Source organism: Zootermopsis nevadensis, unplaced genomic scaffold (assembly GCF_977971745.1).
Source record: "Zootermopsis nevadensis isolate Lab colony 2312 unplaced genomic scaffold, Znev_1.0 Znev_ptg000006l, whole genome shotgun sequence".
In the NCBI taxonomy this organism is placed as follows: domain Eukaryota; kingdom Metazoa; phylum Arthropoda; class Insecta; order Blattodea; family Termopsidae; genus Zootermopsis; species Zootermopsis nevadensis.
Window position 1 is genome coordinate 12880523 of NW_028259138.1, and position 25511 is coordinate 12906033.

The 25511-nt window shown below is 37.4% G+C and overlaps 1 protein-coding gene across 1 annotated transcript in view; it reads right to left on the reverse strand.

Annotated features, from left to right (window-relative positions):
* Positions 1-25511, reverse strand: part of LOC110837456 (uncharacterized) — a 516015-nt gene that overhangs the window by 108236 nt on the left and 382268 nt on the right. The gene's annotated exons all lie outside the window — the stretch shown is intronic.

The window sequence follows — 25511 nt, forward strand, 5'->3', positions numbered from 1 at the left end:
TTCTGCCTGAATCTCTTGCCAAAGACTCGCCAAAACGGCTACGAAAACCTATGAAATGCTAAAGCAAGCATTTGGGGAGTCCGCGATGGGTCGTGCACAAAATTTTGTGTGGCATTAACGTTTTAAAAATGGCCGAACCTCTGTCGATGATGACGAGCGTTCTGGACGACCATCTTCGAGCACAACGCCCGAAAATGTTACGAAGATTCGGCAGGCCATTCACGAAGATCGACGTCGTACCATCAACGACTTGTGCGACATTGTTGGGATAGGCTATGGGACCTGTCAGCTGATTCTAAAGGAAGAACTCCACATGCGACGCATCCTGTCTGAGGACCAGAAGCAGAATCGACTTCTCGTTTGTCAGGAGCTCAAAGATCTTGCAAGAACCGACCCCAACTTCCTTTCTAAGCTCCGTGTGACTTCTTCCTCTTCCCAAAGATGAAAATTCAGCTAAAGGGAAGGAGATTTGAGACGATAGAAGAGATTCAGGCAGAATCGCAGATGGTGCTTGACAGGCTGACAAAGAAAGATTTCCAGGGATGCTTCCAGGCTTGGCAGCGGCGCTGGGATCGTTGTGTTCACTCCCAGGGGAACTACTTCGAGGGTAATGGATGAATTTAATACCTGAGATAAGTGTACGGGTTTTTATAGGCGTAGTCTTGAAACTTTCCGATCGCACCTCGTAAACACTTTGAGGACAATAGGAAACTAGTAATGTTAAGACAATTATTAATGAGTCATGAAGTGGTCGTGGCTTATTTCGAGGCAAGAGTAATCCTATTGTAAATTTCAGGCCGGAATACTCATTTTTCAGGAATCTTGCGACTCACCGCGATTATTTTATTTAAAATTAAACAATATCATAAAATATTTGTTCTAGAAAAATGTTTCGTTCTGAAAGAAATTTTTGAACAACGGAATATACATATAATTTTTCATTCTTCTATCCCTGATGATAAATTCGTCTTTTAAAATGAACAAAGCGAAAGCAGTTGAACATCTGCGTGGTTTCAATGAATAACAATGGATTCTGCTCTGTGTACGTCTAGATTTCGCCGGTTGACAATTTTCTTGCAACACGGCGGCTCGCAACTGGAAGGGTGCAGTTTGAATATCTGAATATAAAATAGCTAGAATGTGGAGCAAGAATGTGGTTTCCACGGCGTTCAAAATTACTTCAGACATGCGCAGTGAAGCCACACGAACGAATTACTGGTTTCAAACTGTTATTTTCTTTTATTATTAATATTACAAAGTTCTAAGTTGCTTAAATTGGAGGACAGGGTTGAGGGGTCATTGCATGTGACGTAAACAATTACTAATTAAACACTCCACGGTGTAAAATAATCATCTAATACGTTACGACGTTATTTAAAATGTTTACGTACGATCTTAGGTTTTCACGGCGATGAGTCTGAAGATGGCAGTCCTCTGGGTTGTAGCGCCGTGTATTCTGGTAGAAGTTTACCAATATTTCAGAGGTCGTTGCTGCCTCCATCAGCGGGGTGATGAGGTTAAGTCCTCGCTTTTATTAAACCCTAAGATTCACCACCGTTATCACATAACTGAATATGTAAAACCTTAACGGAACCACTTAAAACCAATCCACACATTCACATAGTATTTTCCAAGATACATTTTAATATTATCTTCTCATCTACGACTAGGTCTAACACACTGCAGGCTAGTCGTATTACTTTGCAGTTTTTTAAGTGACAGTTTTTGGTATTTATTTTATCCATGTATCTCCCACATCGTGCGTGTATTATTTACTTTTTCAGACTTACCCGTTATTTTAGACGGGATATTTACTAATTGTGTTAGCGATTCTCCTAATCATTTCTTCGCTTGTGAAGAAGAACAATTTTTTTTAAGTATGTTGCTGTCTCTTATGTTATGTGGTTTAAACATATTTATCTGTAGTAATTTGATCTGATCACCGAATTAACGTTTATAAACTGCCCTGTAACTCCATGTTTTAGTTGGATCAAACTGTAATGTCCCTTTACGTTTAAACTGAATTACCACTGACAGAATTTTCTTAACATCCTTTCACAATTTTGGCTTTCGACTTTAAGCGCCTCCGAAACGTCTGTAAACTTCTACATCCCAGCAGTCAGCCATATTTAAATTAAAGATAGCTGTAAATACATGAAAATTTATCGCAGGACCCAGCTACTAGTCAGGCAGTTAAGAAATTTGTCGTCAAGGAAAGTAAACGTTCATTACCGTGGCCACAAAAGCCAGAAATCAGACAATATAATGAGATGAATATAACATCTAAGATTTCACTCTCTGCCGACCATATTTTTCTCTAGTAAAAAGAAAAACGTGTCGGAACTTTACAAGTCAGATTTTCATTAGAAGAATAAGATTTACCGCAAACTTGGCGATGCTCTGACGAATAGAGAACGAAAGAAAGAGACGCGGATAAAAGATGAAAAATTAGAAAATCATTTCCAGCTCGTACTAAACATTTCATGATTCCAGGGCAAGCCCATCTACCATTGGTTATGTGACCACGTGACTCCCTATCTCGGTCTCGCGACACGAGTGGCGGGGAAGTGAATCAAAACCGGCCACTACCACTTCCTTCCACGCTCACAGTGGGCATATAATCAGTGAAGCTTCGAAGGCAAAACAGAGAATAATATTTTATTTGATATTTGGACTAATGGTCGAATTCTACGAGCCTCTATGTATAAATGTTTGTCTCGTATTTATTGTGAAGTCATTACCAAAATACAACGATAAATTTATCCTTTAAAAAGAATTTAGATTGGATGTTATAAAAATATCACCCATATGGGTCTGGACCAGGGAGAACAGATAATATTCGGGGCTGCGCCTGGTTAAAATGATAGCAATTAGACGTAAAATAGTACATTTCGGGCGCCCTCGGCCCATAATTGTTTTCGTGAAGAAATTTTCACTCGTAAGTAGCGCATATCCACGGTCTGAACTAAAAGAATATTAATAGGCCCATTTGATTCTGTCTGTGATATCTGTGATGTAATTAGAACCGAAACAAGAGAGAGGCCTTGTAATCTGTAATACGCGAGCATAAAGGCAAATGGTGTAATACTCAAACTGAGAGACTCGGAAAAAAAAAAAAAGATTTGTACAGCCTCTGAGCGAGCAGTGTTTAAAAAATTTTCCACCCCTCATCCCAATTTAACTTCCCCTTACTCCCTTGTGGGTTAAACTGAGGGGAAAGTCTTCTGCGTTTTATCACGTAATTATTACTTTTTAATGTCTTTCATAAATTACAACGAAAATATCTTGGGGGCAGGAGAGAAAAGGAAAAGATCTATTTACATTTTTAAGAAAAATAATTGCTTCAAGATTACGAGAATGGTTTTAATGACCACAAAAGTAAATTATAATGTTCTGAGCATGAACGAATCATATGACATGGAAAATAAAATGAAAAAAAAGGTCTCAAAAATTCGATTAATTTAGCCGTTAAAATGGCGTTTGTAGCTCTCAAAAGAGAGAAGGGGGGGGAGATTTGGTTGAAGAAAATATGCATAAATCCTCCAGCACTAAAACTCGAGGTCTTGCCCGTAAAATCCTCTGAACTGAACCTCTAGGTACAGCAAAGCGAGTTTCGTACATCACTTTTTAGGTCGCTTATAAAAAAAATTAAAAAAAAAATTATCTGCCACTTGTGCAGAGTTTCTTCTGTCCGTCTGTCCGTAAGTAACGCCAAAGAACAACGGGACCGATTTGGATGAAAATCACTTAAATTTGGGAGACTAATTTTTATTTTCCTTCAGTTCTGTCAACTTTAAGACGACTAAATTTACTTTTTTTATATAGGCTAACAAATTAAGTCTTTTGTAAATCTCGTCGAGTTCTATTCACATTAATTCGTCTTAAGTTCCAAAATAAAAAAATTTAGTTGTATGAATTAAATGCGCGTGTTACGTTTTTAAGAAATATTTTCATAAAATTCTTTGATTTCCAGAAAATTCCGACATCAACAACAATAATAATGGGGCTTGCCCTATCGAAAGGAGTACCTGCGATGCCAACATTGACCTCCCACTGACATCCACTCCAACTTCAACGCATTGTCTACGCCTTATAGAACGTATGGCGGTAACGTAGACCATTACTTGTCATCACCAAAGGAACACACCAAATTTTCACACTAGATTTAATTGTATCTCAGTTAATTCATATGATAGCCAATATGACTGAATTGATTTCTTAAAATATAGGAGTGGAACGGAGCCCAAGTACTCGCAAATAATTGTCTTTACATAAACCACATATAAATCAACAAATATATGCAGTTTATGTAATAATTACACAAGTTAATACATACTGTCCAGTTTATCGCTACACCGCAGCTAGAAATTTCTACTCGCCTTGCGTAGGGCCATCTAACTAAGCGTTCACACAGAGCAAACCTAAAACCTCTATATGTTCGACATTTTACCAACGCTGAATTATCTAAAATATATCGTATCACCACTAAACCCGCAGGTATGATATCACGTAGCTAAATTAAGAATTCCTGGTTGTGGGAGAATGTGAGGTTATTAAATGACGCAGCATCAACTACTTCAAATCTAAAACTTCTTGACGATGGTGAAGAGTCAATTGAATAAAAATTTCCTTGGATATTATCCATCGTCTAGTAAATATAAAACGTAAAAAACGACGTTTCGGAGATGGGACTCTGTTTAGGAATCTGAAGACGGAGATAGAGTCCCATCTCCGAAACGTCGTTTTACGTTTTATATTTACTAGACGATGGATAATATCCAAGGAAATTTTTATTCAATTGAATCAACTACTTCGGTTATGTAGCGTTTGACAGCTGTATGGTTACCAATTTAGTTTCAAAATTGAAAGCAGATCTAAGTAGTTGACTGAAGAAAATAAGTAAAACCACGAATTTTATTAAATGTACCGTGTCAGAGGGATGGAATTAAAACCGCAGACCTCTAAAATACTTATAAGTGATGTTAACTTAAACACTACGACATTCGGTTCTGACAAAAGGAATGAGTATCTGTTAATTAAAAGAGAGACAGATTCAATTTTCTGTTTAAAAGTTTCGATTCTATACATTCCAATGCCTTTTGCGTAAAGTATTCCGCCAATTAAAGGAATTTGTAACATGGATTTAGTCAGTCCTTGGCATTTGATCTTGATACTTAAATTAGCATTTCAATCGTCGGAACAATTTAAAGCAAGCAAATCGAATGACAAGAGAAAGAACAAAGTTTAAGTTGATTCAGTGATGGTAATTTGGTATGAATATTGTATGAAGCGGAGAATTAGTTCGCGTCTGGACGAAAGTTTGTCACCGAGAGCCAACAGAAAAAAGAATAAAAGTCTCTGAATATTATTCCGGTTTTCCACCTGTACGTTATCTCCTCGAGACCTCGTCACAGTCCCAAATCAAACAAAAACTTCAATAACAACTGTCCTACAAAGAAGGCAACCCGTTCTCCAGTTCGGTAAAAACGTTGTTATAAATTCCCTTCACAAAGCACTGATAAACGAAGCATAACTGGGACACACGACACAAAAATAGATCTCATAATGATCTACAAATTTCATTTGTAACACTTTTTTCGATTCGGTAAATATATAACGAAAGACGAGAGAGAATTATTTCTTTGTAGATTAAAAATAACATTTCCAGCAAACACATTTCATCAGAAACGTATCGGACACACAACACATCACTTACATCCCGGTATGTTTTACTACCTTTTACTACTATTTATTATGATTCTTTTACATTGTATTACGTTATATTACGTAATAACTCTTTAAATTAGTAAATTATTATATTTCCTATGTCAATATCCAAAATCACGATTTGAAAATTAATTTTACAGATATAAAACATCCAAGCACAACCTCCAAATTTAAAGGAAGGGACTTAAAATCAAACAAATCTATATACGCAACGCAAGATGTGCAACAGTTTTTAAAATTGATAGACCTGATGATGATGTAATACACATCGAAACATGTCGTCAATATAAAATGTAACAAAATACAGTATCTACTGAGAATGTTATAATTTTAAGTAATTTTAAACAACATTATTTTAAGTTTGTGTATAGACGGAAAATAAAATATTGTACAGACATTCAATTTTTAGAGAGATTACACTTAAATTAGTAAATTTGGCTATAAATAATTTAAGCAAAATAAATGGTAATTTACATTACAATTTAATTAACTATTGTTAACTAATTAACTAAAAATCTTACGAAGTAACAAACTAACAAACAAACCAATTAATTTACAAGGCGATTTACTTTTGAAGCATCAAATGACAGTGACTAGAGATTTAAGCAGATCATTAGTCAACCATGAATATTAAAAACTGCTTAACCAAGCGACTAATTACAGAGGCAATTTGCTCAGATACTAGGCCTATAAGAATGGCACAGAGAATTTTTATTCAAACGGTTAAGATATCAGCAAGTTTTTGACGTCTTAAGATTCATTACCGCGTACACAAAAATCTATCCTTAGCTGACTGAAAACACTTGAGATTTAATTCTTACACGACTATAGAAATTTATATTTTGGTCTCCTGGGTTATGATGCCGGCTTCAATCCGATGTCCCCTCCACTTTCCAAACACACAGCATCTCCAATCCATTTGAACTTTAATCCTCTCACCTTCTTCAGATAGATTTCCGTGTCATCCCACCCAAATATAATCTCCTAGTTCCTGTATAAATTAAGAAGTTTCTTGTTATGTTAACACCCTAAATTGCTTACCAACTTAATCATTTAAGATGGCTACCTTATGGGATTTAGTGCCGTGTAGTCTGGAAGCCTGGTATTAAGGCAATAAGCCGAAACGTCGGTCATAATTACCAGATTACGCGGCCCTAAATACCGCAAAATAGCCATGAAAACCTAAAACTTAACCCAATTAAACTTCTTAAGTTCGCGTATATTTCTCAGAACATTATTATCAAACGTCTTCAACTGTTATATTACTTAATAATTAGAGGCCACGTTTAAAAATACATTATTATGCATTCAATAACAAAGTCTTAATTAAAATTATGTGTATGCTTACTCTTTGCTAACGATCAATTTAGAGGTCTAAAATATCTTATTTCTGGATAACTAACTAGACCTCAAAAGGCTGTAAGTTATTCTGGTGCCTTATCAACACAGAATGTCACGAACATTTCGACTCGTAATTAGGGAAAAGTTTGTACATCCATGAAAATATTCACGGCTTTGCGTTTTGATTGATGGGACAATATTATTTTATGAACACGTAGCACCTTCATTTACGATATCATAATTTTTCAGTTTGAAAGATTATCCAAACTTTAACCGTAGTTACATAATTACTAGTGTTTTAGGCCTAGAATAAATTACATTAAGTCAAGACTCTTGTAAATTAAACAATAAATAAAATTATGTAAACGTATAGACACCATGGGACGCCCTATGCACCAAGGAAGTAAAAGCAAGGATAGCCATGGCCAAGGCAGCTTTCGTCAAGAAGAGAGGATACTTGTCACTAGCAAGTTGGGCTTGGAGACGACGAAGAAACTAGTGAAGTGTTACGTATGGAGCAGAGACTTGGACACTCAGGAAGAAGGAACAGAAATACCTGGAGAGTTTCGAAATGTGGTGTTGGAGAAGAATAGAGAAGATCAGGTGGACGGATCGAGTGACCAACGAAGAAGTATTGAGGAGAGTCAACGAGCAAAGAAACATTCTGCAGGCGATTACATGAAGGAAAGCTAACTGGCTGGGACATATTATGAGAAGGAATGGATTAATGAGTGATATCACCGAAGGCCAGGTTGAAGGAAAGAGAGGACTGGGAAGAAGATTGATACAGCTAACCGACGACCTTAAACAAGGAAAGAAGATGACGTTCCAGGAATTAAAGCGAGAAGCCGGGAATAGGGACAACTGGAGAGCTCTTTTTGGGCAGAGCAATGGACCTGTCGTAAGACAGAACACTTAATATTAATAATAACAGACACCATAACTTTTGACTGATAACGTTCGATTAATAATTAGTCGCCGTGGATTCAAAACGGTATTACATTGTCCATCACCGATCGTCTAATGGACATTTTCAATTCGGATACTGACTCTGGGGGGAGTGCGTGTTAACCGTGTTAGCCCGGTTAACACGCTGCAAGACAGGATTGTACGCTGATATGTTTAATACAATGTTAATGAAGACTATCTGACAGACCGGAATAATATAAAATGTCTTAAGAGGTTCGCAGTTTCTTAACTTTTAGACGCCAGGCGTCTGGAAATGTACAAATTTTGTAAAGTCCTCATTACGTACTTTTTCCCCAGTTATCTCTCGATACTTTCTAAATTCAACACGCGCGGCGCCACCAGCGCGCTGTCACAGTTGTACGAAAAGTGCTCGAAGTCTGAGAGACTCCAGACTGCGCCACGAGCTCAGAAATAAAGTTGGCGAAACACGTAGGAAGCAGAATGGAAAATATGCACGGAGAAAAATACTCATTAAAGTTAAAAAACTCAAAATGAAATCATTGCTGGCCCTCGTTACCATTTTAAATTGGAGTTGGGAGTGAGGGGAAGACATTTTATTATTACTGAAATAAAAGAAGACGAAAATAAGTTTTTGTCAATTGAAATTTATATTCATTGCCATCTGGTTTATTAAAGAGAGGAAAGTTTTCATTCTTTTCATTAATAATCTGTTTTATCTAGAAATACCTGCTCAAGAACATTTTCTTTAATAATGAGATTCTTAATGCAGTTATAGCGAAAGAGCTGACTCCTGGTTTACGCGTGCAGATGTTGGCTAAGAAATTTCTGTTAGTCTTTGTTGCTTGAACAAACACATAAGATAAAAACGCAAACGTGGACTCTTTTATTTTGAAACAATGGGGAAAAATAACCTTCCACAATACGCATTTCCGATAGACCGATAGACAGAGATTGCCACGGTGGTCTAGCGGTTAGAACGCTGGCCTTGTAATCCTGGAGTCTCGGGTTCGATTCCCGGCGGTGCCCGAATTTATAACTTGTGTTGGGCAAGGCCGTGGTCTAGGCAACACGGAGTTTTCCTCCGTGGCATCCCAACAATTACTCCACTCACACACAGAAGAAGGCAATGGCAAACCACTTCTGGATCATCTGCCAAGAACGTATATGAACAGGTCCCAGTCCGAGAAAAGGATGGAAGGATCCTGTCCATATGGACCTGTCGTCAGACAGAACACTAAATAATAATAGACAGAGATTAAAGAAGACCCATTGTTGCTACAGGGGCCATCGTCCAGTACAGAACACGTAAATAATCTCCTTTGCACATTGTTGCTAGCGGATGACAGTAGTTCATGTTCTTAGCTTCACTGTAATTTTCCCACGCCTGCGCAGTGTGGCTCTTAACTACGGCTATATCAAACTGAAGGAAATCTTAACCACACGCCCGGTTATTCTGTGGGGTTTTCGGTCATTATATTTTCAACAACTCCAAGATGTTGAAGTGCGCGTACCTTATTTCAACAACACTGAAAGTTTTATTGATTCCTCACTCTTGCAAACACGTATTTCCATTGTGATGGAACCATTAAATATAGAAGGTTTCTTTCTTCTGTTGATCAAAGAAAATTCCTTATTACAGGGCAGGTACTATGCCCCCCCCCCCCCCCGAGTACAAGAACTTTTTTAGTGGACTACGACAAACAAACCACACACAATGAATAAGATATCAGCAATGAGCAAACATTCGCCAACAATAAGACTGACAGGTCAAAGTACTTGGTATTTCAGCTGTTACAGGGTGTTTCTTAACTACTGAACACATATTTGTTTAAATCTTATCAGTCTAATCACAATAAAATTCCTATTAAATATTAAAATATTATTATAATTAACATTTAAATATTTAAAAAATATGTCGTGTAAAAAGTAAAAAGCGATGATCTAATGTAAATCGAACATTTCGATAGAGAACATCATTTAATATATTCTAAATATTTAAATGTTAATTATAATAATATTTTAATATTTAATAGGAATTTCATTGTGATTAGACTCATAAGATTTAAACAAATATATATTTATCACAATATGACGCAACTTTATCATCTACTGAACACATTGAAATCATAAAGGTTCGCAGAGCTATTCCATTCAACAATCCTGACGGATATTTTGCATGTATCTGGTTTCCTTTCAGGGTTTTGTATCTTTTCAGCGTCTTCCAACATCTTTCTCTTGATATATTTCCAGGGATACATGAGAATTAAATTCGAGGCCAAAGGCCATCTTCGGTCATCATGAATACTACAATTCTTTTTATTACTCTCGAAATTTAAAATCCAATTCTCTTAAGGCCAGGGTTATAACAACTTTCAAAGATGAGTAATCTCAAATAGACAAAATTTCTTGTTTCTACTGACTGTCACGTGACTTACAAGCTAACCAATCAGATGTCCTGAGATGTACGAATAAGCTCATTCTACTCTGCTTAATGTTAACGATGGCTTAAACCTAAACTGATTGTTAAAGTAAATTAATTCTGTTGTAAAGTAAATAGTGAAGTCTAGATTAAAAGTTGCTTAAAGATATTAAGAATTAAAAGTTGAATTTCATAACAAATAATCAGAAGGGATTTTCGTGGGCAAGTTGAACATACGTACAATGTTCCTCTCATTTCTACGCGTCACGACACACTCGTTCCAGCCATGGGGTGTGACACACTGAAAGCCATGGATACACGCACGCACGCACGCACTTAGTCACCTTCTGAAAATCAACTCCCGTTTGTCTCTCGGCCGAAATCGTCGATAAGGCAAAAGGAACAGAGACACAGGGGTTAGGTGTCACTCTTTCTCAACTATGAGGAGAAACATCGATTTTAAAGTCTACTTGTGGAGAACCTTTTTATAACCCCCGTCCAGAGCAGAATTAATGTGACGACATTGTTTTGCTAATACGACAGCTCGCCATTGAACATTACGTTCAGTCGCTTCCACACACATCCCACATTTATCAGTTCTTCTTTGCCTATCATATATTCCCATTTACATAACTTTCTCCATATACGTCTTCTTGCTACTCATCCTAGGTCTATGTCAATTTGCATGGCTGCCTAACTAACTAACTAACTAACATCATAACTAACTAACTAACTAACTAACTAACTAACTAACTAACTAACACCCTAACTAACTAACTAACTAACTAACACCCTAACTAACTAACTAACTAACATCCTAACTAACTAACTAACACCCTAACTAACTAACTAACATCCTAACTAACTAACTAACATTCTAACTAACTAACTAACTAACATCCTAAATAACTAACATTCTAACTAACTAACTAACTAACATCCTAACTAACTAACTAACTAACTAACATCCTAACTAACTAACTAACATCCTAACTAACTAACTAACTAACATTCTAACTAACTAACATCCTAACTAACTAACATCATAACTAACTAACTAACTAATATCCTAACTACCTAACTAACATCCTAACTAACTAACTAACTAACATCCTAACTACCTAACTAACTAACTAACCGGTAGTGCAAACCAAAGGTTCTGTATGACTATTAGCAAACCCTTCCAATGACCACAATCCTCAAAAGATCCTGTTTACTTTCTATGCCCACAGCCGAATTATTTTAAAGTTATTTTAATATTATCCTTACGTATGCCAATGAGTAAATACGAGGTTTTAACTTTGGAATATATCACAGAAACTGAGGTATGAATGAAGATTTCTGTCTTCTGGGTTATTGCGCTGTGTAGTCTGGTCGATGTTAACCAACGTTTCAGAGGTCATACTGCCTCCGTCATCAGGGCGATGAATATTCATCGCCCTGATGACGGAGGCAGTATGACCTCTGAAACGTTGGTTAACATCGACCAGACTACACAGCGCAATAACCCAGAAGACAGAAATCTTCATATTCACCGCTGTGAGAACCTCAAGTCTTACATGAGGTATGAATAGTTGGTAGCACGGCCGAGTTTCGAACTGGGTACCTCCTGAATAGAACAGAGGTACCTCCTAGGCCACAGAACATGCGATTAGTAAAATCGAAGGATAAAGAAACAAACACTCAAGGCTTAATCTGGTCGAACTAATCGAAGTTAATAACTACTACCAAAGACCATAATGACAACGTCGCACTCGACGGTTCATGTCGATATACAGAGTGACGGCGTCAATTATTCACGACGCTCTGCCCCAACAGATAATAAGCGAACCGGAAAACGCGGCGCAACCTGATGACCGTAAGTTGGGCAGGTCCGCGTGTCCTTTACTAAAATTCGTTTAATACTCCAACAGTCGTCCCCTAATTTAAACTAAATCCTTGTAGCGGAATCCTTGAGAACCTAATAACAGCTCATCTGGATAAAAAAAAAATTGGCCTGCCCTACACAGAACCCCAGCGCTGACCGCCATGTTTTTAATTTGATCATTACAGGAATAGACGGCAAAGGAGTTATGTACAAACCTTATGGTAACTACAGCAGACATATAACATATAATAACTTAATGGGACGATTCTGAATGACGAAGGGCAGTAAGGAGAAGCTAATCTGTGTCTACTTCAATGCACTATCACATTCGCCTGGAGGGACTAAGGAAAATCTTGTAAAATACCAGGTAATCGAATCGAGAATCGAACTTGAGAATTCCGAAAGGCAATCTAGCAAAAATCACGACGTTCGGCCAAGTGTTTTGTTAGAATACGGTTTCAAGTTCTTACACGGCCTATTTGATTTAACCCAGAAGCTATTTACGAAAACACAAAATAATTAATAAATTACCTAAGCACGTAAGTTCTTCTAACTGGTAATAAAGACCCACAATTTATTATTTAAAGCACATATATACTCATAACTTCGTACCTCAAATAATTCTTATGTTATTTAACCTAAGTAAGTCACTTTAACTTCAGCGGTTATGAGGTATCGAGAGATGGAAATATGGTAGCGATCATGCCCTGTTTGAAGTTAATTATTATTATTAAGTGTTCTGTCTTACGACAGGTCCATTGCTCTGCCCAAAAAGAGCTCTCCAGTTGTCCCTATTCTCGGCTTCTCGTTTTAATTCCTGGAACGTCATCTTCTTTCCTTGTTTAAGGTCGTCGGTTAGCTGTATCAATCTTCTTCCCAGTCCTCTCTTTCCTTCAACCTGGCCTTCGGTGATATCACTCATTAATCCATTCCTTCTCATAATATGTCTCAGCCAGTTAGCTTTCCTTCGTGAATGTTTCTTTGCTCGTTGACTCTCCTCAATACTTCTTCGTTGGTCACTCGATCCGTCCACCTGATCTTCCCTATTCTTCTCCAACACCACATTTCAAAACTCTCCAGGTATTTCTGTTCCTTCTTCCTGAGTGTCCAAGTCTCTGCTCCATACATAACACTTCACTAGTTTCTTCGTCGTCTCCAAGCCCAACTTGCTAGTGAGCTGAAGTTAATATCTCGGTATTTTCCCCGGATTAAAAAAAAAAAAACTCAAGTCAGGATAACATTTAACATGGCCAAGATACTAACATGACACAGTTTAATGCAGTAATTATATCATTGGCTTTGCTTAAGGCAGAATCCTGCTTTCGTGTGTATTAGCTGCTGCACGTAACAGAGAATAAAATATTAAGTCAGAAAGATAACCTACCCCACTAATAATTACCAATGTCAACGTTTCAGTCGCAAATAATCAGCGGTAAAACTTAGATTGGGCTAATCAGAATACGAAGAACATCGTATCTTCGTAAATTAGTCCTTGTACACGTGACAAATAGATGTCATAAAAGAAATTTAATCACATCCGAAATATTTGTTAGCGTGTCTTTTTATTCAACAACACAAAATGTAAATAATTTACGCATTCACTAGTTGCAATCCTTATTGCATGATATGTACAGGGTGATTCAGAAGTTCCTGTGCATTGATAAGAAATTTAGGACGTGGAAAGCGATTCAAACTCCCCCCCCTCTCTCACATGCCCTAGATGATGCACGTGACCTTACGACCTTGATCACTTCCAACCAGTCTAGGCGTGTTGTAACCTAACGTTGGCCAACAGGTTATATTTGTGTTCCGCCAACTGCAGAGAGGGACCTTTGGGACACACTGTATAATACACGAAATAAAGAAACAAAGAAAGTGTAGAAGAATACGATTTGTGCCACTGTTGCGTTGAAAACGTAGCTTCGGAGAAACATCACGAAATTACTGCAGTTGAAACCGAAATTCTACCGCGGTGGATAACATTGCGTTTCAAATCCAGAAGGTATTTGAAAGGGGTTAATTGTATTAAGATCACCGCTGTGACTCCGTGATGTGACATTCTGTCACGCCATAGAAAAAACATAGGTCTCTGCAGGCCCGGTAGACCGCGGTGTGTTGCAGGAAACAGAGCATCAGGCGTCCTATCGGATCAGAGCGACCGACATGTGACATTTCCACAGTCCAGTTTCCTAGACGAAGGACGAAATGATGGAAACAGAGAGAGAGAAAGAACCGGCAAAGACTTATGTTGCATTCCTTCAGCTGTGACTAGATGGACCACAATAATTCTGTTGGTACCTACAAAGCAGAAAGTTTCGGAAGATAATTTAGTACATGCGGAAGAAATGAGATCTTGCCAGGGGTTCATACGCTACTGTATTATTGTTATTCTGTGTTACTAACAAAAATCGACTTGACATATCCGTCAATAACTTCGTCGGATACGAAGTAAAATGTCAAAATTGTATTCCGGGACGTAAAACACAGCTCTGGGTCCTTCCAAGTGACGCCTGGGAGTAAATAATTGCGTAAGAGGTTATCAGAGTTTCCAAGGAACGTACTACCTCACTTTGCACCCTGAAGATGGAAGCGTAAAGTTCCACCGAAATGTTTGTAACCCCTACAACACTCCGGTACGACCGAACCCCTTAATGTGACGGTGTCTGAGAACGTGCTGACGAAAATATTTGGTAAAAAGAAACAAATTAATTTGAACAATACTAGTAATTATAACGTGATATTTAGCATCCAATTGTAAATCAACAGATGAGTTGAACTATTTGATTACAACAATTCAAGGAAAGAGACCATTCGAGAGAACTAAGCGCAGATGGGAAGATAACATTAAACGAAAATAAATAAATCGTGAACATGTGTTATCTGAATGGAACTGTTTGAGTACAGTGTCGTAGTATTTGTTGATTAATTTACGTAGGCAGAAATCACTCACGTCAAAGTCTCTGGTTGTGATGACAACGAATCTCGCTTGTAATTGTCTTTACAGAATTTCCTTTCTTTTCGTGTTCTTAACGTTTTCTTTTGTTACTCTGTGAGCTTATAATGACACGCTATATTCTACCACCTGTCTTTACCTTCCCTATTGACATAATTTTTAAGTTTATTATTATAGCCAGTGCAACAATTTCTCTAAAGACCTTAAGTATCTGGTTTTTGGTATTAATGTTATCCAGAAAAAATTCAAGGTTACTCTCTGGCTGGCCTTGTAATCCTGGGGTCTCGGGTTCGATTCCCGGTGGTGCCCGAATTCATAACTTGTGTTGGGCAAGGCCGTGGTCTAGGCAACACGGAGTTTTCCTCCGTGGCATCCCAACAATTACTCCATTCACACACAGAAGAAGGCAATGGCAAACCACTTCTGGATCATCTGCCAAGAACGTATATGAACAGGTCCCAGTCCGAGAAAAGAAAAGGATGGAAGGATCCTGTTCATATGGACCTGTCGTCAGACAGAACACTAAATAAAATAAAATAAGACAAGAAATGGAAAAGAGTATTCGTTTCTAAATTTAACAAATAAATGCATTACGCACATGGCTTTAAATAAATATATACAGAAAATAATAGGTCCTTTCGCCAACATAAATACACAGAAGCAGGTCCTCCCATTTAATTAATTTACCCAGAAACATATTTAAAAAAATTTCAGGTTATGAAAGAATTCCAGGATAAAATTTTCAACGCACTCTCTAGACGTTACGCGATGCGGGCGGCTTTGAATTCTGTCGCTTTGAGCTGATTTGCAACTCGTAATTAATTTCAATTGGTCTGGTATTTAATCGTTGCTTTGAGTCACAGATCATTGGGTTCCCGAAGGGGAACGCATACAGCCTGTGCCAAAAGTCTACTCCCATCAACAGCCACAGGAAGTGTACTGAAGTCATCCGGTGAGCGGTTCGAAACAATGCAAATACCAGAATTGTATTACAAGAAAACAATACGACGAAATGGGGATTGTGCTATTCCTAATTAGTTTAGTGATGCACAGAAACCGAATTTATAAACATTTTCACAGGGACATATAATCTGAAATTATACAAAATACTTGTTATGCAATACACATGTTTATTGACGTTTATCAAGAAATATAGAATTATAATTCTAAGGGTCGATATTACTTGGTGGTCTTAGGCGTATTTGTTGGTATTACTGAAACATTTTATTATTTATAATACAAACAAATAAAAAAACAGAAACATTGACTATAAAGCTTTGATCGTGTTTGAAATTTCACTGTCTAAGAAAGAAATTTGTCCTGCAATTTTTTGATTGCTTTCAGAAACGATTTTCAGTAAAAATTAGGCCTGTTAAACCCATAAAATTCAAAAAATAAGTAGGATGAAACAGCAAACTTGAGTTACATTTTCCTAAAAACGTTTTCGAATTTCCGTTAATATGAATATTCGAAAATCTCTACTTCAAAAAACTTCTGTTAGAATCCTCTCTCTAAAGTTAGGCAGATGCTTTGTATGCGGTGACAAGCCGGTAGATGGCAGGGTAATAGAAACAGACGCACGTGCAAATATGACACAGCTGCAATTAATTATTATAACGCTATTTTGAACACATGTACAAAACAAATATCGTGTCCCTGTGTATAGTAATCACGTACATGTGATAAACGTACAGATATTGTACTTGTTATATTTTTGCAGATTCACAGCTTTGTATTAACCTAATCGCTTGCTGGTTTTTTCCCTTGAAGCAGGATTTTGCCCCCTCCGGGGTGCCTAAACACTTTGCCCCTCCCTCAGGGCTTGCCAACAATTTAATTGGCCTCATGGCATTTCCTTCCCTATTTTGGACACCCGTGGGCTTTTTTAATATCAGGGTATCATTCATGCCTCAGGAGTACACGGACTACCCCTGAGGTGTTTCGACGTGTACTTCACTTTTAACAAATTTTAATCCGAAGTTGTGAGTACATGACGTGAAATTCGTAGTGCATGGTCGGAGTTTAAACGCTGAAACCTACTGAATATTAATGGGGCCACCAGAATGACGGACAACACTGAAAGTTCACATAATGTGGACGTGAGTAGACGCGTCTATGTGACACGAACTTTGAAGAATAACTGTTGTATCCTGTTCGTGGATTTAAATGAACCAGAGGCTGAGTGTCTGGAGAATAACCTCTGTTAGGTTTGTCTTTCCTCAGTCACTTTAACTGGTAGAACATGTTTCATGAAATATGAACAATAAAAGACAGGATTATTAAAGGTTACAGTTCATATGTCAACTAAAAGTGCATATATAAAGAGATAAATTCCTGAATGTTTCACATAATAAATCACCTTTTAACGCGATGTCTATCCGAGCCTGTAGCTCTCCTATTAGCATAAATTGTACTATAGTAAACAACATAGAACATAATCGGTGTTGTGAGGGTTGGCAGTCGTGTTTTGGAAAATGTTAGTGAAATTATGTTGGCAGCAAAACGTTTGTAGGAGAGGTGAGGTTTACGATACTGGAGAAAATATACCACATGTTAGTATGATACACATACACGCGTATAAATTGGCCGAACATATGCACACGCATGTGTTTAAAACATGTAAATGAAGTGGAATGAATCTGCCGGAGAACAACACAACCAGTTTCCAAGCCGGATTCTACCACGGACAATAAATCTACTGTGTGTGAAAATTCTCACCCTTTCTAGCCCCTATTTGTGTACACTCTCAGTTTACCAATCCACCCCCAACACGGCTCTGGGCTACGAAATGCGTATATTGGTACACGATTGGGTGCATTATTCGCTCACAAACATAACCAGAATTGAAGAAGAATTATAACAAACGCTGCCATCTTGGTTAAGAGGTCAGTGGTCCGTCGGATTTCTACTTTGACCATCAGCTAATCTGACGAAATGTTAATATTAGTAATATTCTGAAGAAGTAATGCCATGATTTTCATTCACGGAATTTCGTGTACGAAATTAGAAAAAAAAAATTCAGCCCATTCCGGTGAAGCCGTCTTCAGAAATGTTTCATATCTTACTGGCCTTGGTTCGTATCAATTGTTTCAAAACTATTCGCAGTGTAGTACACTCACATAAGCCCGGTTCGTTCCCGGACGATACACGACCCAGCGCGTGACGTCATACATTCTGGCGGTATTCGTGAAAGAATGTAAAAATGGTATAAGAATTCGGTATCATTGAAAGGCTGAACTATGAATATAATTAATAAATGGGGCAAAAAATTCAGAATACAAATTGCCGTAATGCAACAAAGTCTCGTGCTAACACATCGTTTCGTGGTAAAATAATGCAGGCGACATTACAATTCAAGTCGAAAGAGTGGGACACTAAGCAAAACTGAATATGTATGTAGGCTATCACGTAATAAAATATGGCCAACATACGGAGTAACCTCTTTTAAAGACCTCGAGAAATACTTGCATTTCACGTCACGCACCCTGGAAGACGCAGAGGGAGACAGGGATAAAATAAATATTATTTTTAATTACAGAAAAGAATCTTCTAAACTTATTCATGAGAATATGAGCAATTGACAGATATTTAAGTAGCATTTTAAATAATCTATTATTGCAATGGCTCAGCACAGTCTTCACAAAAGCACTATCTTCCATTTTCTTTTTTGTTTCAAGAGATTATGTCTTGTGGTCTGTACTAAATCACTTCATTCAACTCACGTATTCAAAGTCGATTTTAATATAAATATATCGATACATGCTCGTAAATGAATTACAAAAGATGTGAATAAAATTTTCTACAAGATACTTCTATTTAAAGTATTACACAAATATTTGTTAAGATAGTATAATTGCGTCATATTGTGAATCAAACATTAAATTAATTATTCGGTTCTTGTCCGTCTAATCACAATTATATTTAAAATTTACAAATAAGATAATTAAAATATCATTTTATGTTCAACATCGAATAATGTAGAACATCAAAAAGCATTTCACTTCAAAACAATACATTTGCTCCAATATATGAAAATAATCTGGATATGAACATCACCAGAAAACATCACCAAACTCCTACACAACAGAAATTGTAATTGAGTTTTAAGTTTATTGATATAATTTTACACCTGAAGATGGTTCGATGAAACCGAAACATGTTGTAAAAATGTTCCAAATGTAAATCGATTATTCGATGTGGAACATAAAATGATATTTTAATTATCTGATTTGTAAATTTTAAATATAATTGTGATTAGACGGACAAAAACCGAATAATTAATACAATATTTGTTGTCAAAACATGTTATAAATTCATGTTACGTTGATATTCGACTGTAACTTAACGGCGTCAATTTTTCAGTCACCTTTCCTTAACTCTTTCTTATCTGTTGGAGAGCCTCAAAATGAAATTATACGAATCAGAGAAGAAAAATACTCACGGACACAATTTCCTTCCTTTTCCACTTTTAATAATATCAGTATTTTTAGGCAACTCTACAGTGATTTTCGCTCTACATTTATGTAACCGGATAAATGTCTCGAAAAAAGAATCTGGTTTTCTTTTGAACATTCAGCCTGGGACCAGATATACCAAACTTTTACTGCTGTTGTGTGCCACTTTGAGACATGCGCTGTAAGAAACAGGCCGGAAACTAAAAATAATAATGTAATATTTTAATATTTAATAAGACTTTATTGTGATTAGACGGACAAGATTTAAATAATATAAATTATAAAATAGTGTAGTTGCGTCATATTGTGACTTATTAAATTAAAATTAAATTATTTGGTTATTACGTCAAATCACAATGTATTTAAATAAGATAATTAAAATAATTAAAATATCATTCTGTGTTCCATATCGAATAATCGATTTACAATTGGAACAGTTACCAATTGTAAATCGATTATTCGATATGGAACACAGAATGATATTTTAATTATTTTAATTATCTTATTTAAATACATTGTGATTTGACGGAATAACCAAATAATTTAATTTTAATAAATTATAAAATTGTTAGTTACACTAAAGACAACGTGTAGTTAGAATAAGGAATATTGGAACTCTAAACGTAACTATTAGAAACTAAGTCATGTTTCCGATGGAGAAAGAATGTAATACGACAAAATTTACATGAGACACACGCAGAATATATTTCGGTATAGATATATTCCGTTGGTAAAGACGATTGAATTATGAAGGTCACGACCCACTTCAATCTGCACCGAGATACATACAGCATCCGTGAATCTGTCGGTCTTGACGGGGGGTGGAAAGTAGACGTATCAAAATAAAACTCACCGAGGCCTCGGAGACGCGGGCATTTAAAAGAATCTTATAGGAGGAAGTGTCCGTAACCGCAGAGACTGAGTAAAACAACGAATAAACTCAGTCCGGACAGTTCAACCTCTTCATTTCGTATTTTAGACGCATTACTGTTCAGTTAGATGTGTTATTGTCAATAACTGCGTGCGTACAAGATATATCTGACAAACTGCAAATGTAGCAGCTTCATCGTTAAGGGATTCTGCACTGGTGTAAAGGAATATAATGTATATACAGAGCCGTCACAGCACGACTCAATCACCGCACAATTGTTTTCACAGTGTGCCCATGTAGTCCAGGTGCTGAAAGTACATTGACTCGCAATGCCTCCGTTTTAACAGATTCAGTTAGAAATAAAATGTGGTCATCTTTGCTTTGCAGTAGACATGTAATCCTGGGGTCTCGGGTTCGATTCCCGGCGGTGCCCGAATTTATAACTTGTGTTGGGCAAGGCCGTGGTCTAGGCAACACGGAGTTTTCCTCCGTGGCATCCCAACAATTACTCCATTCACACACAGAAGAAGGCAATGGCAAACCACTTCTGGATCATCTGCCAAGAACGTATATGAACAGGTCCCAGTCCGAGAAAAGAAAAGGATGGAAGGATCCTGTTCATATGGACCTGTCGTCAGACAGAACACTAAATAATAATAAGATGAGGTGGTCTAGAGGTTAGAACGCTGGCCTTGTAATCCTGGGGTCTCGGGTTCGATTCCCGGCGATGCCCGAATTTATAACTTGTGTTGGGCAAGGCCGTGGTCTAGGCAACACGGAGTTTTCCTCCGGGGGCTTCCCCGGTTTCTCCGTGGCATCCCAACAATTACACAGAAGAAGGCAATGGCAAACCACTTCTGGATCATCTGCCAAGAACGTATATGAACAGGTCCCAGTCCGAGAAAAGGATGGAAGGATCCTGTTCATATGGACCTGTCGTCAGACAGAACACTAAATAATAATAAGATGAGGTGGTCTAGCGGTTAGAACGCTGGCCTTGTAATCCTGGGGTCTCGGGTGCCCGAATTTATAACTTGTGTTGGGCAAGGCCGTGGTCTAGGCAACACGGAGTTTTCCTCCGTGGCATCCCAACAATTACTCCATTCACACACAGAAGAAGGCAATGGCAAACCACTTCTGCATCATCTGCCAAGAACGTATATGAACAGGTCCCAGTCCGAGAAAACGATGGAAGGATCCTGTTCATATGGACCTGTCGTCAGACAGAACACTAAATAATAATAGACATGTTTACAGGTTGAAACTTACAGAAACCTAGAGAAGTACTGTAAATTCAGTACGTAAACAAATCCTACTAACAGGTATTAAATTCCTAAAATATACCACAGACACCGAAAAATCTCAAGAACTTAGCGCTAGGCGGAATATTAAAATATTTTTTCATTATCAAAAGCAATTTAAAAGCTTCATATTTTGACTCTACTTCTAACTTCTTCGCAGTAAGAAAATATTAAGGCAAACAAGCACGAAAACTTACGACAACGATAAACATTTTACAACTAAAGTTCTTAGAGCTGTCTGACGCCACTGTGCATACAGATCTGCCGCTGAGTTTACCTTCCTTTATCCAACTGAGCTGTAACCCAATCACCGCCATTAACAGTGGCTGATTTTATACAACAGAAAACTCTGAGTGAGGGAGGGAAAGATTACCTTTACAATTATTTACGAGCGATTATGTCGTGTTTTGGAAAGGATTTTTTTGGGGGCTAGACAATTTCCGAGTATTATCTATGAAAACTGAAGATCGTAGAGATACAACACTGGCGACACTAAGTATAGGAGTTTAAAATAGTTTTAAGATGTTTAAATCTATTAAAAGTATACGAACGTTATTAAGATAATTGGTATAGAGGGAAACATGGCGGCAGGGCGAAATATTTGTGCGATTACAACATTTAACGAATCATTATAACGTGACGTGTGGGATATGTCTCTTTTCGCGTGTGGTTTACATTAATCAGATGCTAAAGAAATCTAATTCACACACAAAAAAGATACTACTCTATCAGAATCTTCAGGCAAATGTCTTAAATATGCTAATGTTGTTTACGACATACTAAGTACTTGTTCACAAATATCAAATTCGACAATAACACATTCAATTATCACAAGGAGAGCAGAGGAAAGGCTATATTAAATCTATAACTCGATACTAGACCGAAGTCAGCAGTAAGCTTCACGCACAGGCTGGCTTTAACATCACGGGAGGGTCTGCTATATACATTGCACAGTATAATAGGTTGGTCCCTGAACCGGTCTCGACGTGGTGAGGATTTTTTTCTGTTCACGCAGAAAATCGAACCTCCGCCATCCGGCCAATATTCAATCACAACAGTAGCCCATACTTTTAATGTAAAATTGTACGCTGAGATTGTCCGCCCCTCTGCTGTGTTACCGCTAACTTCGCATGTGGAAATGATATAGCAACTAGTGACGGTCACTAACCAGGTCGAAACAGGCGCCCGCTGATCAGAATTTACGGAAGGACGATGCAATTAATGAGAGACTGTCCATTGTGATTTCAAAACATGGTAGATAATACCACCAATTACACCGGTGTTAAACAGAAGACTATCGAGTACAACAGAACAAAACATCACAGTAAACTTCCATTTATTAATTACTCTCAAAATCATGTTGTTCCTTTGCTGGTTATTATGGGCCAATGCTGATGCTGGAATTCTGGTTTCCAAACGCCTTGTGGACTCGTCCGCGGGTCCAGACGAGTGTTACAACCCAGTGTATCTACATATGAGCCCACATGGATCCATCCGCGACTGCACAACTCGATAGACCAAACATCGACATCTTCATAGCCGTCAGACTGTCAAATGTTTTTATCCTAACTTCTTTCCCAAGAGGAAATATCTAACTTTGACGTCACATTCTATTTTGTTCTCTTATCTCCAGCTGTTGAACGATTTGGAAGGATTTGACTAAACTCCACTCGGGCATCATTCTATGATAACATATCGGAGTCTTAGTTTAATTACCTGATAAAAATGACACCAAAAAGAGATCCTGGGAAAGAAGCCGCTGGCACGCTTAAGTTCTTTCCATAAAGTCTGTCTAAGTCCTACGTATTTCAGATTCAGCAACTATTCGTAATTTATACGTAGAAATAAAAATTTACATTCTGACATGATCACGTGTTAGAGCCTGAAGTATGACCACACTTGCAATTGGGTTTACATTTAAGTCTCACAGCAGGTATATTTTAATTTCAAATTGTGGCACATTGAATGAAATGGGTCGTCTATTCCTGCGTTAAGGTAATCTGCACATACGTTCAAGACTTAACCATTTTCAGTTTGTATTAGCGCTGATTAACATTTGGTCCTTAGAAATTGGAAATTTTATCAGGACAGCTTTTCATGATAAAGTAATTATTTTCAAGTCATTTTCGCCTCTACGATTATCCCAACATAAAACGTCTAGAACAGAAATCAGAGTTTATGATATTGTCTCCTAATTAATCTTAAACAACTTTACAAAGTTTATCTGCAAAGGATTTCCGGCCAGTGCCAATAAAATGGCTGTTTAACAATTTATGATTAAAATTCTTTTTTGGGGGGACTGACTACATATCCGATCTTCAAGTAACAACTAATTTCACATTTCCAATGTAATATACGAACTTCATCCGTATAAATGGTTTACTAAACGATGCTGACAGTAGACCAAACTGTGTAGATTATAATTTGGAAAGGATATTTAAAGAAGTGGTCCTGATCTAATTTAAGGTATGCGCGCGCACGCCGAAAGCCCCAGGTTCGAATGTCTAATTCAGACATTGGATATCCTGATTGAGGTGTTCGTGTTTTTTCTCAGTTACTCCAGATGAAATTTTGGACATGAACTGATCACAGATCACGTCCGCGTCTATTCATACACATCGCACAGATCTTAATATCTTTCAGTGTTCAATAGCCCATACAGTTGATCAAGCGTCGCTAACCAAGTAAATCGATTAACATAACCGAAGTTACGTCTCCTACTGGACGCCTCGACACCGAAGAAAGTTCGTCGTTATATAGTATTGATTTCTAATACAGTTTTATAGCATTTGGATGACGGTCAGACGTAAGGTTACACAAGAAATAAAATGGAAGGAGTTTTAGGTTCGTTCTGCAATTTTAAAACGTTTAAATGCACGTTTTTTTAAATCCAATTTCCTTCTCATCAGAAATGTAAATGTTGACCTAGATTCACTGATCGCCAAAGTTCTCTCCAAGAAGACTGACCATTCTCCAAGTGTGCCGCTGACCTATAAACGAGGAGCATCGCCTTACTTAGACACCTCTGGAACAGACCAGCCCAAAGAAGATACTTTAAACGCGGATACATTCAGAGGGTGTAAGATTTCTTTAAATTGTCAAGTAGGCTTTGAATGCGATTAACGTTTGACGTCACTTCATGATGATAATGATGATTGTGTTTGAGCGTGTGACAGTGATACGTGAATAATCACAAAATTCCATGTTTTCACACAAACCTAAGTTCTTATACAGTTTAAAAAACCCCGCTACTAACGCTACCTCTCAGGAACCATTATTCTAAAATCAGTTTAAATATTATTCTCCGATGTGCGCATATATCGTTCGGGTGTGACGTTCTTTCCAATACTCCCAACCAAAAACTCTACATACATTTCATCGTTTTACGTGTATGTTAAATGATTTGTTCATTTCAACATCCTTTATGTAATCAACGTAAGAATAGGAGATAAAGAATACGAATTATAAATCTCCCGATTACGTCATTAAAATATAAATTACAATTGGCTCCAGAATAACTAATAACCATTCGATAGGTTAAGTGACGTTCCTTCATAATTTGATGTGAATGTTGTGCTATTCTACACGACCTTAAAATCGTATCTTTCTATACCTTACGAGCGGAGATAACAAAATTATAGGTGAGAA